At 42.1% G+C, this 13,591-nt stretch overlaps 1 long non-coding RNA gene across 1 annotated transcript in view; it reads left to right on the top strand.

Moving 5' to 3' along the window:
• LOC125632073 (uncharacterized) overlaps positions 1-13,591 on the top strand; it is a 38,155-nt gene that overhangs the window by 537 nt on the left and 24,027 nt on the right. Inside the window, exon 2 of the long non-coding RNA XR_012667047.1 lies at positions 1,761-1,853. This is a non-coding gene — a long non-coding RNA (uncharacterized LOC125632073). The remainder of the gene's footprint in view (positions 1-1,760; positions 1,854-13,591) is intronic.

Raw genomic sequence — 13,591 nt, 5'->3', positions numbered from 1 at the left:
TACCCCTAGGGCAGGGGTGGCCACCCTGTGGCTCCGGAGCCACATGCGGCTCTTCAGAAGTTAATATGCGGCTCCTTGTAATAGGCACTGACTCTGGGGCTGGAGCTACAGGCGCCAACTTTCCAATGTGCCAGGGGGGTGCTCGCTGCTCAACCCCTGGCTCTGCCACAGGCCCTGCCCCCTTGCTGCCCCTCAGAGCCTCCTGCATGCCATGCCATGAAAGAGCCGATCGGGAGGTGCGGGGAGGGAGGGGGAAGCCCTGATTGGCACGGCTGCCGGTGGGCAGGAGCTGATGAGGGGCTGCTAACGTATTACTGTGGCCCTTTGGCAATGTACATTGGTAAATTCTGGCTCCTTCTCAGGCTCAGGTTGGCCACCCCTGCCCTAGGGGTACGCAGAGGTCTTTCAGGGGGTACAGCAACTCATTTAGATATTTGCTTAGTTTTGCAACATGCTACATAAAAAGCACCAGCGAGTCAATACAAACTAAAATTTCATACAGTGACTTATTTATACCGCTCTATATATTATACATTGACATGTAAGTACAATATTTATATTCCAATTGGTTTACTTTATACCTATATGGTGAAAAAAAGAAAGTAAGTGATTTTTCAGTAACAGTGTGCTGTAACTACTTTGTATTCTTATGTCTGATTTTGCAAGCAAGTAGTTTTTAAGTGAAGTGAAACTTGGGGGTACGCAAGACCAATCACACTCCTGAAAGGGGTACAGTAATCTGAAAGGTTAAGAAAAGCCACTGCTTTGGATTTCTAAGCAGAGCAGGGGAACAGATAAGTGAGACAAAGGCACAACCAATGACAGCACGGGTTCTGAAACTGGGGTCGTGACCCCTCAGGGGGTCACAAGGTTATTATGTGGGGGGTCACAAGCTGTCAGCGTCCACCCCAACCCCAGCTTTGCCTCCAGCATTTATAATGGTGTTAAATATATAAAAAAGTGTTTTTAATTTATAAGGGAGGGTTGCACTCAGAAGCTTGCTGTGTGAAAGGGGTCACTGGTACAAAAGTTTAAGAACCACTGAATTATAGCCACACAATTAGCCAGTGCCCTGTCCCCTTAAAAGTGAAGGCTGAGTGGAATAAAATAGTAAACAGGAGGGAGAGAGATTGAGTAGTGAGATACTGATGCAGACCCTGGGACAAAGGGATGGTGCAGCCTGATAGGCAGTACTGCCAACATAAATCCTCTCTGACATCTGCATGAGACTCAAAGTGGGTGAGAACAAAAACAGTGAGTAGTCCTTGTGGCACCTTAGAGACTAACAAATTTATTTGGGCATAAGCTTTCGTGGGCTAAAACCCACTTCATCAGATGCATGGAGTGAAAAATACAGTTAGCAGAATATATATCAAGTTGGTGAGATAATATCTTAAGCAGTTGGACTGCAGCCTGTAGCATATGGATTGGTCCAGGTGTCAGGAGATAGAGGAAAAAATTAAATGGAAGAAAAAGAAACAAGGGCATAAATGACTGCATAAACTTATTGCTCCCAACTCTCACGATTTGACCATGGGCCCGGCAACATTTGGTGTTTTGCTGATAACCCAGAGCTCCTAGAACTGTGTAACTAACTATGTGAGAATCTTTCATTTATTAAAAACTAAGTTCTAGCCCTGCTGATTGCCAAGAAAAGCTGGTAAATGGACTCCTGAAGGCTCAAACACCAGAAGGCAGATAAAAAGCCCCTAAAGTTGTTACTGTATTTTAAGATAATCTCATGTATTTTGAATATTTAGGGTTGGCAATTCTGTAGCTTGAAATCCCTGAAGAACAGAAACCCAAAGAAGACAGAGTAAAAGAGGAGAGATCTGGGCTCAGGAACTGGAAAGGTAGGAGTGGGGGATTTAAAGATTAATAAAGGGGAAAAAAGAGTGGTCTAAGTCAAGAGGGAAATACATTAAACTTTAATTTGATATAAAATAGTGTTAATTGCCCATTTGTATTAATAGCCTTCTAATTTCTTTGCATTATTTATAAAAGTACTTGGTCTGGTTGATTGAGTATAGGACTGGGAATTCTTGCTTCTAATCCCAGGCATGCCAATGCTTTGTGATCTTGAGACTCTGGTCCCTTAAAATGTATGCCTGGAATCACAGAGACCCGCAAGACAAGTCTTTGATAACTGTCTTATTAGCAAATAACATCAGGGAATGAGAATTTACCATTTTAGTTTAGGAGAGAATAATGCATTGCTTCCCACAAGACATTTCATATCCAGGGCTGTCAAACAAAATTTGATTTTTTTCAGCAGCCACCTAAGAAAGATTGAATAAAGAATGTCCCGGAGATCCCTGAATCAACACACACAATAGTCTAGGGTGGATAAGTATAATACAGCAAGTAAGGTAAAAATATGGATGTCTTGACCTATCAAGACTAAAGACAGCGTCCCACAGCAATCTGTCCTCCAAGAAATAGTCATGTTCTCACAACTCTGCATATATCAGAGCATTGTGCGTCCTCTCCTTGCAATTCTTCTGACAATAGTGCAGAGCTGTGCAGCTCCATGCATCTGCTCAGGTACTAGAACTGCGGGTGTGGCAGGTGCTGCCGCAACCCCTGGCTGGAAGTGGTTTCAATTATATACAGGGTTTACAGTTTGTTTTAGTGGCTCTTAGCACCCCCGCTGCACAAATTGTTCCAGCCCCCTGTGTGTCTGTCCAGAGATGACAGACAGCTAGGAGGGCTGTGTGGATTTGTGGGATTTTTTTTTAAAAGGTGTGAAAATTGTGGGGTGTTGATATTATGGGATGGAGACAGTTGCTGGGAAGCTGACCCCATACTCCTAGTCACCCTGTGTGACTCCTTTCTGTTCCACCATGCATTGCCAAAACTTCCCAAAAGAGAGTGCGCTGGATGGCTGTGGGTTGCACACTGGGATACCTCCCCATGGTGCATCGCCCTGCACAGCAACACGAGCACTCTTAGTGAGAACACACGCACACAAGCAATTTACTAACTACAGCGGTTTTATGCTGACAGAACATGCATCAATCAAAGTTTGTAGTATAGACATGACCTCAGTCTTCCACTCTTCGTAGAGCTGCATATCAGACTCTTTGTATGTCTGAACAAGGCATAAAGCAAATTCCCCCTCTCCCCCACGAGCATGTCTTAGGGAAAATGGCAATTTAAAAAATAGACACCCACCCCCCCACATGCACACCCTAGATGGGCTGACTCTATATTTGTTCTAGAAGCTAAGTAAGGTGAGTGGAAACTTCTGTGATCTTTTAGCTTTAAAGATAGTGCTTTAGCATAAAATAATCTTTTATGGTACTACAAACTGTTCCAGCTATTTAAAAATATTTGGTGGCTGTCTGCATAAAAGGTGACTTTCCAGCTGTGGAAGGGTGAGTACCACTAGCCTATAGGCATCTTAGGGCTTGTCTAGACTTGGAGTAAAAGTTTCAAAAGTGCCTAAATCCCATTTTCAAAAGTGATGTAGGCGCTCAGGAGCCTAACTCACTTAAACACTTTGACCCAATGTAACTCTATTGTAGGCACTACAAAAGTGCAAAATAGGGCAAATACCAGACCAACTTACTGGGAAAGGTCTTGTCAGTATTTTATACCAGTGCAGTTCGTTCATACTGGAAGTTTTCACCAGCATAGCTAAAACTATCTAGTATAGCCAGGGCAGTAGGTGCTGATCCTGCAACTGGAGAGAGTTCTCCATCCATTCAGAGCCTCATTGAAGTCTATGGGGTTCCATACAGCTGCAGAGGTCTGTCCATGTGGATCCATTTGCAGAACTGAGGTTGAAGATGCATCTTAGTTTTTTCTAGCCGGAACACTACCCTCCTAAGGTCAACATGACTAACATTTACACTGAGACATTTTTTTTCTCTTCTTATAACTGGAATCTCTAAGATTAATAATTATAAAAAGGCTGCGAGTTTGTCATGGAAGTCACACACTATCACCTCTGTGAATTCTGCAGTGGCTGATGTGGCTGGCCCGAGGGCCACCTGAGCAGCTCGGGCGGCCCCTCAGCCAGCTGCACCGGCTACTGCTGGGGCAGTCGTGGACCACCGCCCCCCAGCAGCAGCAGGAGTTTGGGTGGGGGGCTCAGAGCTGGGGGTTGGGGCACAGGAGGGGGTGAGGGCTCTGGGTAGTGCTTACTTCGGGGGGGGAGGGGGAGGTGGAGGCGGTTCCCTGGGAGCGGTGACATCTCTCGGCTCCTAGGGGGAGGCATGGCCAGGGAGCTCTGTGCATTGCCTCTGCTTTCAGGCACAGCCCCTGCAGCTCCCACTGGCTGTGGTTCCTGGCCAATGGGAGCTGTGAAGCTGGTCTTCAGGGAGGAGGCAGCACACAGAGCTGCCTGGCTGCGCCTCCACCTAGGAGCTGAGGGATGTTGCAGCTTCCAGGGATGCGCAGAACTGGGTAGGGAGCCTGCCAGCCCCTGCGCCCCAGCACCAGTGGGGGTCCTGGGCTGAGTGCCACCCCCCTACCCCCCACGATCACCCACAGCACCTCCAGGCTTTCCCCCTCCCCAAGATTTAGTCGGGGTATATAGTGCAAGTCATGGACAGGTCATGGGCCTGGAATTTTTGTTTACTGCCCATGACCCTGTCCATGACCTTTACTAAAAATACCCATGACTAAAACTTAATCTTAGTTATGAACAAGTGACTAGTACCAGCAGAAGAATTAATTTGCTTTGGGGGTGGTGTTTTCTTGTGCTTTTCTGTGTGGTTTTTTGTTTTTGTTTTGTTTTTGTTTTTTTTAACAGATTTTAAAAGATCCAGTCTTGTAGAGTAGGATGTAAATTGAGTTTTGGAACCAAGTAATCGGTTATGTCTCAGTCAACTTTCTGTTCTAGCGAAAAATAAATATAATCACACTGGATACTGCCTCGGCAAAGGAAGTAACAATCACAAGTTTTTATTAATACTGTATCTTTGCTTTGGGATGTTACACGTACACACTTCATTTCTTAAAAAAAAAAAAAAATAGAATCATCCTTAGACACCTTATTTTTGTTGTATTTTTCTGCCCACCCACTTTCCAAAGCTAAGTTCTTCCACCTTCTCCTGAGCAACAAAAAACACATTCTCTTTCCCCAATAGATCTTTGTAGGGAGAGGAATCTGCTCAGATCATGAATCCAAATCCTAGACTATGGAATATCTTGGTTTAGGGAGTGATCCAAAACCCGTTGAAGGCAATAAGAGTATTTCCATAGACTTCAGTGGGCTTTGGATTTCAGTTCTCAGCATGTCCCTTCAGAAATCTTATTCCTATAATTCATATATAATTGAACTTTAACTGTGCAACCCCAACTGCAACCTCAATAACATCTTTACCACCACAATTTTCCACTCTCGTGTTGACCTTCTTCAGAACTGTTGTTATTGACTATTTAGCAGGTGTTAAAACATTTTCATCCATTCTTGTTTCTGTTTTCCTGAATCTGAAAATGAGTTATTTTAGGCTGAAAGCATATGTTTTTCCCTTTCAAAAGTGACAAAAGGAAACATGTATACATTTTTCTACTTTTGAAAGCTGAGAAACTGTGTCCCATTTCTTACCAGCACCCTGCTATTGTACCAATGTTAGGGGAAAGTATTTTCACAGTAAAAGTCTCAAACTTGATAGTGCCAATTCCATATTTAAGGTCTTTTAAAAAAATACTTAGCACTTTATATATAAGCCTAGTATTTCAAAATAAGCTGAATATAAAATGTAATGTGATATTTTGACACTTGTTCAAAGATATCTAGAATCAGTTTGGATCTTCAGAGTCTTTGATTTTTTTTCAAAATCTCTGGCCCCAATTCAGGAATGAGCTCCTTACAGATATACAGCCTTGATTTTGCCTGGATGGAGCTCATTGCAGTACTGGGGCCTAAGGTCCTAAGGCAGGTGTTCTCAACCTTTTGTTCATAAGATAGACCACAGCATAACATAGAAATCTTCTCCCACACAGTTGCGTAAACCACTTTCCCTCCCATTGGTGAGCACGTTACATCCTAGACTGCTTACATGGAAAAGTTATATTAGGAAAATATGGATTTTTAGCTGCCTTTAGTGTGCTAGATGCTGTGTGCTTTTTCAAGAGTTAATCACACAAGCTACTTCGGCTCTTCATTTTGTTCCATCTTCCCTGTATTCTCCATCTCTGAGCTGGAAACAAGTAAAACCCACCAGAAGGTATTTGTTCTTTCTTTTGCATTCACAACTACCAGAGCCAGTACCCGTGGCAGTCAATGAGCAGACCCCTATTTACTTCAGTGGGCATTGGTTTGGGACCAGAGTGCATGGGAAATTGTGTGCACATAAACAATGGCTATAGGTACCCAAACATTTTATTTCTGGCAGACATTTTGTACTGTGATACTGAGCTTTTCACATCAGGTATTGTCTGCAGTTGTATTGCTAGTGTAATACAAACAAAAATTCATTCATATGAATAAAAAGAACAGGAGGACTTGTGGCACCTTGGAGACTAACAAATTTATTTGAGTATAAGCTTTCGTGAGCTACAGAGTTTAAGCGTAGAAGTTTCTGGTTGTCAGGGAATAAGGTACAGATTATCAGATTATCCAGGGGTGCAAAGTTCGGTTTAGGATCGGATGGCATAAGGAATACATAATTTGCAATATCCCCGATTAGGGGTAAAAGGTTAACTGGTCAAAGTACAGACATAGAGACATAAGGGTATGTTGTTATATAATGGCTATGTTCAGGTGTGGAGTATAATGAGTGGATACGATGATGAGGATGGATTTACGCTCACGAAAGTTTACGCTCAAATAAATTGGTTAGTCTCTAAGGTGCCACAAGTACTCCTTTTCTTTTTGCAGATACAGACTAACACGGCTGCTACTCTGAAACCTGTCATATGACTAAGTTTTTTTCCTTCATTTATTTTGACCTACAGAAAAATAAAAGAAACAGCGCCATCCTGTGGTCTGTATTGTTAATGGCAGGTGTGTCTATTTTCTAGAGCAGAGTCAATCTTTCTTTCTTTGTGGAATGGTAAGAAATTTGAGTTATTTCGGGGAACTTTTTTTTATTAAATCTTCTCCACACACAGTACAAATCTCAGGGCTTCCATCAGTTTATTTCACTTTCACTTTTGATTTCTTTAACGCTTTCAAGAACCACACAGCATATACTGTGTTTGTGCTGCCAGTACTCCAGCACCCTAAAAAGCAAGTGGCTCTACAGAGTTTCACAAACTTTAATCATGTTAACTGTGCCAGGAGGGTCTGTGCCTGGTCTTTGGTATCTTTATCATTATACAGCCTGGATATCCGACAGCAAACTCACAAATACAATTACCTGAAGCATCATGCCTTTTACTTATCTTCTCTCCGATGATTTGTTCTAACAGAAAACAAAAAATATTACATCAGATACTTGATTTGGTGATCCGGAGTAAGACTGATACAGGAGTGTTCTCACAGGTTGTATGTAAGATTCAGTGACAAAAAACAGTGTTAAGGTTGCTTGGTGATAGGTTGTCCCCTTGCAGAACATTGAGTTTAGCAAAACTCAAACTTCTAAAAACCAGGAAATGCACACCTAAGGTTGAGAGACTGTCCTCTGAGTAAGTGTATGGCAGTTGTAAAAGTCTGTGAAGTGGTTGTTAAATTGTACACGTGTGGTATTCTTTCTGGGGAGTTGGCTAAGAGTGTGAATGTATGTCAAGATCTAGAATCTCCTGAATCAAAAACTGCTAAGGGCCAGTGTGAGTATGTGGATATTAAGTCATTGCTTGAAAAGAGTAGAGGGAAGGTGGCATGGGCAACCTTTTTTCTTCTTATTTTCTTACCTGTTTGTCCTTTATTAGTGTTGGATGGAATCCTGTGGATGACTGTTAATAAGTTATGAAAGGAGTTGGCTCATTACAAAGGGACCTAGACAAATTAGAGGATTGGGCCAAAAGAAATCTGATGAAGTTCAACAAGGACAAGTGCAGAGTCCTGCACTTAGGACGAAAGAATCCCATGCACTGCTACAGAGTAGGGACCGAATGGATCGGCAGCAGTTCTGCAGAAAAGGACCTAGGGGTTACAGTGGACGAGAAGCTGGATATGAGTCAACAGTGTGCCCTTGTTGCCAAGAAGGCCAATGGCATTTTGGGATGTATATGTAGGGGCATTGCCAGCAGATCGAGGGATGTGATCGTTCCCCTCTATTTGACATTGGTGAGGCCTCATCTGGAGTACTATGTCCAGTTTTGGGCCCCATACCACAAGAAGGATGTGGAAAAATTGGGAAGAGTCCAGCGGAGGGCAACAAAAATGATTAGGGGACTGGAACACATAATTTATGAGGAGAGGCTGAGGGAACTGGGATTGTTTAGTCTGCGGAAGAGAAGAATGAGGAGGGATTTGATAGCTGCTTTCAACTACCTGAAAGGGGGTTCCAAAGAGGATGGATCTAGATTGTTCTCAGTGGTAGCTGATGACAGAACAAGGAGTAATGGTCTCAAGTTGCAGTGGAGGAGGTTTAGGTTGGATATTAGGAAAAACTTTTTCACTAGGAGCGTGGTGAAACACTGGAATGTGTTACCTAGGGAGGTGGTGGAATCTCCTTCCTTAGATATTTTTAAGGTCAGGCTTGACGAAGCCCTGGCTGGGATGATTTAGTTGGGGATTGGTCCTGTTTTGAGCAGAGGGTTGGACTAGATGGCCTCCTGAGGTCTCTTCCAACCCTGATATTCTATGGTTCTATGATTAAGCTGTAATCAACTAGGATAACAATAGACCATGCAAACTGGATAAAACTCGAACAATCCTGGTGCCCAAATATAGTTATTCATAGTAATAGTTGGGTTAAAAAGACATTTAGGTCACCAAAAAAAATAAATAAAAATCATCCATTCATCCAGAACCACTTCGGACAATTTTTTTTGAATTCCTGTTGCCAAGGCCCTCTCCCTTAACTACTTTCATTAATAATCAGGAATTTATCCAAAGGCAGTACTGTATCGTGGGTAACTATTTATCATGGGTAAGAGATGAGGTTACTTGATTTGGACAGCTGTTTCTGGATCCTAATTTGAAATCATGTCAAGAAATATGTAATAATATAAAGGTTCCATATTTTCAATATGTATAGGTCAAACACTTCATTGTGAAATCTGGATAGAAAGCAGGTCTATCTAGACCTTTAACCACATTTGAGGAGAAAAGATTTAATTTCTAAGATGTAGACAATTTGATTGAAGAAAAAGATAAGAAAACAACTCATATGAAAAGATAGCAGACAGATTTGGACAAAGAAATTGATCTTGATGACTCTCTCTCTCTCTAGGGGAAATTACTGTATAGATGGCATTTAACTCCAGTTAAGATCCATCATATTTTTTGCTACTGGGGGGATGCTGTGTTGGAACGGATGGGTGGAAAGGGGAACATACTTGCACATGTGGTAGTTGTGTCCAGGAATTAGACCGTTTTGGGAGGAAATTATTAGAGATTCATCTTATGTCAGCTTCCTAGGGATCCCCTGACCTGGTTACTTAATGCTCTAGTAAAAGATCTGCATTTTAAACAGAACAATAAATTAATTTATTTTTATTGTTAGTTAGCAAGACTTTGTATTTCATATTACTGGAAAAATGTGAGTTCTGTGTAATTGTGGTATAGTAAAATATGGACTGTCCTCATAACGCAAAAGCTTTCACACCAAGTCCACACACAAGAGAAAAGCCAAAAAGAGGATAGGTATTTAGAAATTTGGTTACCCTTTTAAGCATAATCAGAGGACGAGGGCTTCCCAGCCAGCAAGCCAGAATCTTTAGCCAGGTTCTTTGAATATTAATCTGATCCTGAATAAGTAATGTACGATGTAGTAAATTAGTGTTTTATTGTAGCTTTGCCTTAATAAAAAGTTTTTTAAAATGTACATTTTCTTAAATACTATTCTCAGTTTGGGTCCCTAAAAGCTTTAATGGGTGTCATGCACTACCTTCGGTAAAACTTCACAAATTGAGACCATTTTGACCCACATTATCTCTTTTTGAAAATGGCTAGTTTTGTCAGGGCTTATATCTTTGCAACCGTTAGCTCAAATGACCCCAAATTTGGTTCAATACCCCTACACAGTACCCTCTGGAGGGAAACGAAATTTCAAAGGAATCTAATTATGCATGTCAATTTTACAGGACTTAAAAAGATCAACCTGTCCACAGAAGTCAGGATGCAACCTTCACTATAGTGGTGCTGCTGTGCCATTAATACAGGTTTTAATGTAGGAAAAAGGTTCCTGAGTAGTCTTATTATGGGGTAGCAGTAACTGAACCTTAAAGTTGAGTCTTGCTTACCATTATAAGCCTGTTTTAGCCCTTCAAACAACAGTGCAATCGATACAAGCACTCCTGGTGAGGACACACATGGCCAACACGAGGAGCAAAGTGTAGACACGCACAAGTGATGTAATTACCATGGCAGCTATATGCTGACCTAAATTAGGTTGACTTAATTTTGTGGTGTAGACATTCCCTCAGTATGCGGCTTGTGGCCAGTATAAAAATACTTTACTAAATGTGATGATGTTTGAACCAGTCAGTTTTAAGATATGGGAGATAGGAAAATATTGATAACTATATAGCTTGCATGTTCTTGTAATGCCACATCCTAGCTACACAGTGGGTTGTCTAAATTAAGCTTTTGTATGCACCAAGCTCTTTCAAGAGCAAATGTGACCTGTTGAAAATCATATGAGACCTTGGTGTACATGATAATAAAGTAATGAATGAAGCAGACGTTTACAGGACCCCTGCCTAATTTACAACTTGTTTGGTGTGCGCTGATTGATTGAATGGCAAGTATATAAATAAATATGGCTGACCTATATAGTTCACTGTGCGGCATTCACCTATGTACTGAATGAGGCAGGAATCTTGCTGAGAATCTATGATTATGTAATTAAAGATTACAAGTCAGATCCCACCCCCGCCCTCAGCTGTCTTGGGCTGCTTTGGCACAAAGATAACAGACAGCTGCCTCAACAGAGGTGATACGGGTAAGAGAGTGGCCATAGAAAGAAGGAAACATTCTGAGGAATTAGTGAGCTGAGAGCTCTTGTGCACTGAAGGTAACTATCTGCCTTTTAGTGTCCAAAAGAATGCACAATCTTGGAATCTTAAGGGATTATCACAGCTCTGGATGCTCAAATAGCAACAGTGGCTAGAAATGTCTTCTTTCATCACTGACTAGCAGTGAAACTGTGCCCTTTCCTCTCAGATACATTCTCAGCCATGGAGATTCATCTCTCCACACTGAACTACTACAACACACTCTACCTGGGACTAATAGTGAAAGTCACTTGAAACTTCAGTGAATGGCTGACCAATAGAAACGGATCATACTTGATTTCTGCAATGCACTCCAGCTCTCTGTCCACTTTCAAAGTTGTTTCAACGTCCTGGTCTTTACCTTTAAATCCCTGAATGGGCATTGGTCTAACTATCTTAAAAACAGCCAGTCATCTCCTCTACAGCATACATCAACAACTGTGATCAATAGGGATTCTTTAGGCCTCAACTGGAGTATTGTGACAAGTTCTGAGTGCTAGATTTCAGGATAGATGTGGACAAATTGGAGAAAGTCCAGAGAAGAGCAACAAAAAGGTCTAAAAAAACATGACCTACAAGGGAAGATTGAAAAAACTGGGTTTGTTTAATCTGGCGAAGAGAAGACTGAGAGGGGACATAATAGTTTTCAAGTGCACAAAAGGTTGTTACAAGAAGAGGGAGAAAGATTGTTCTTGTTAGTCTCTGAGGGTTAAATTGCACCATGGGTGGTTTAGGTTGGACGTGAGGGAAAACTTCCTAACTGTCAGGGTAGTTAAGCACTGGAATAAATTGCCTAGGGAGGTTGTGGAATCTCCATCATTGGAGATTTTTAAGAGCAAGATAAACGCCTTTCGGGGGTGGTCTGATAATACTTAGTCCTGCCATGAGTGCAGGGGACTGGACTAGATGACCTCTTGAGGTCCCTTCCAGTCCTACGATTCTATGAAGGGTTTGCAAGACACAGCCTGTGCGGACCAGGGGAAGAGTGGTGAATGGCTGTGGAATTCACCCTCAGTGGAGATCAAGGTGAGCTGCCTCAATCATCTTTACAAGGGGGTTGATGACAGGCCTTTTAGTAGCCTAATCCCCCACAACCCTCTTTTTAAGAGGAAAAAGCAAGAGATGGGGTCTTTCAAAGCCTATCCTTCCCCTCTGATCCCGTCTACATTAGACCTAGAGGTGAAAGCTTCTGCATATCCATTATCATTCACCTGAGCTATCCAATCCTCTCCCCCCCACTTCTCCAACAATTACAACTAAAATAAGCAAAGATAAGGCTGGAAAAAATATGGACTTGTCAAGGTGACTGTGTTCATATTAAACCTATTTTGTACTGCGTTCTAATGGGACTAACCTCCACAAGTACAAAATAAAGTGACTTGGACTATTCTTTCATTTTCACCAGTGTCCAGAAGGATATTACATTTAAGGTTCATCTATATTTCACGTGATTCTGCCTTAATGGGTGAAAAGCAGACTTCAGTGGTCAGAGTGGTTTCCTACTCTCCATACACCGAATTTCTTGTGGGTGTCAAGTTTTCTGTTGCACATTACAGTCACAGCAGTCCCCTTCCTGGGAGAGTCTGACAGGGATAGAGAATAGGGGCTTAACATCTTAATAAAGAGATAAAAGTTTAAGGAATGCTTATGAAAGCAAATGTTTTGCAGAACATGAACCTTAATCTCTTGTCCATTCAATTACTGGGCTGCCCCCTGAAATAAACATGCTTGAAAAACAAACGTTTAAACTTATTGGAGCTGCAGTAATGTTAAAACAAGCTCCTTTTTGTCAGTTAAACTGACAGCTCAGATAAGAGGAGCTGGTTTCAGTATCATCTGTTGCATAACAAACCACTCTTGAAGAAAGAAACGGTACCCTGTCAAATGAATTTCCTTTAACTGTCAAAAGGGCTATTTTTAGTTTGATCTGCCATCTTTTTAATTTTTTCCCCTTAATCATCTCTTTCAATTTTCTCAGTTTTTAGCCCTCCTCTTTTTTTTGTGGTCTGCTTCCTTCCAGTACAGATACCTGGTAGCGTGGTTACTTCTAGCAGTAATTTGTCACAAATCTCTCAATGTCTGTATTTGCTGGGACTGGACTACTGTAGCGCTTGCACAGAAGTGCATTTCTCACCTGCCCTGCCACACCCATGTCAGTCCCTGATTTTCCAAGGGAGGGAGGCCTGGATCCACAAAGAGGCTTATGCGTTGCAATGTCTAGAAAACCGCAGGAACCACACTGGAATCCACAAAGCCTGAATTAGGCCCCTAGGCACCTTATGCACTGAATGGGGAGAGAGAGAAGCACCTTGGAATACAATCTACAATAGCCGGAATACCAGGTGAAGCCTAAACTAGCCAATGGAAGTTGCTGATGAGAGGGTCCTAAGCCCTGCCGCTCTTGTCAAGATAGGTGCCTAAATCCAGGGTGCAGGGCGGTGCTTAACTCTGCTAGCGATCCACAACTGGGTCCCCCTCTACTGGAAGAAGGTAGCATAGACACCCAAGTCATTTCTTATGAGGGAGGAGTTAG

This window comes from Caretta caretta, chromosome 2 (assembly GCF_965140235.1).
Source record: "Caretta caretta isolate rCarCar2 chromosome 2, rCarCar1.hap1, whole genome shotgun sequence".
NCBI lineage: Eukaryota > Metazoa > Chordata > Testudines > Cheloniidae > Caretta > Caretta caretta.
This window is presented reverse-complemented; position numbering and strand designations above follow the sequence as displayed.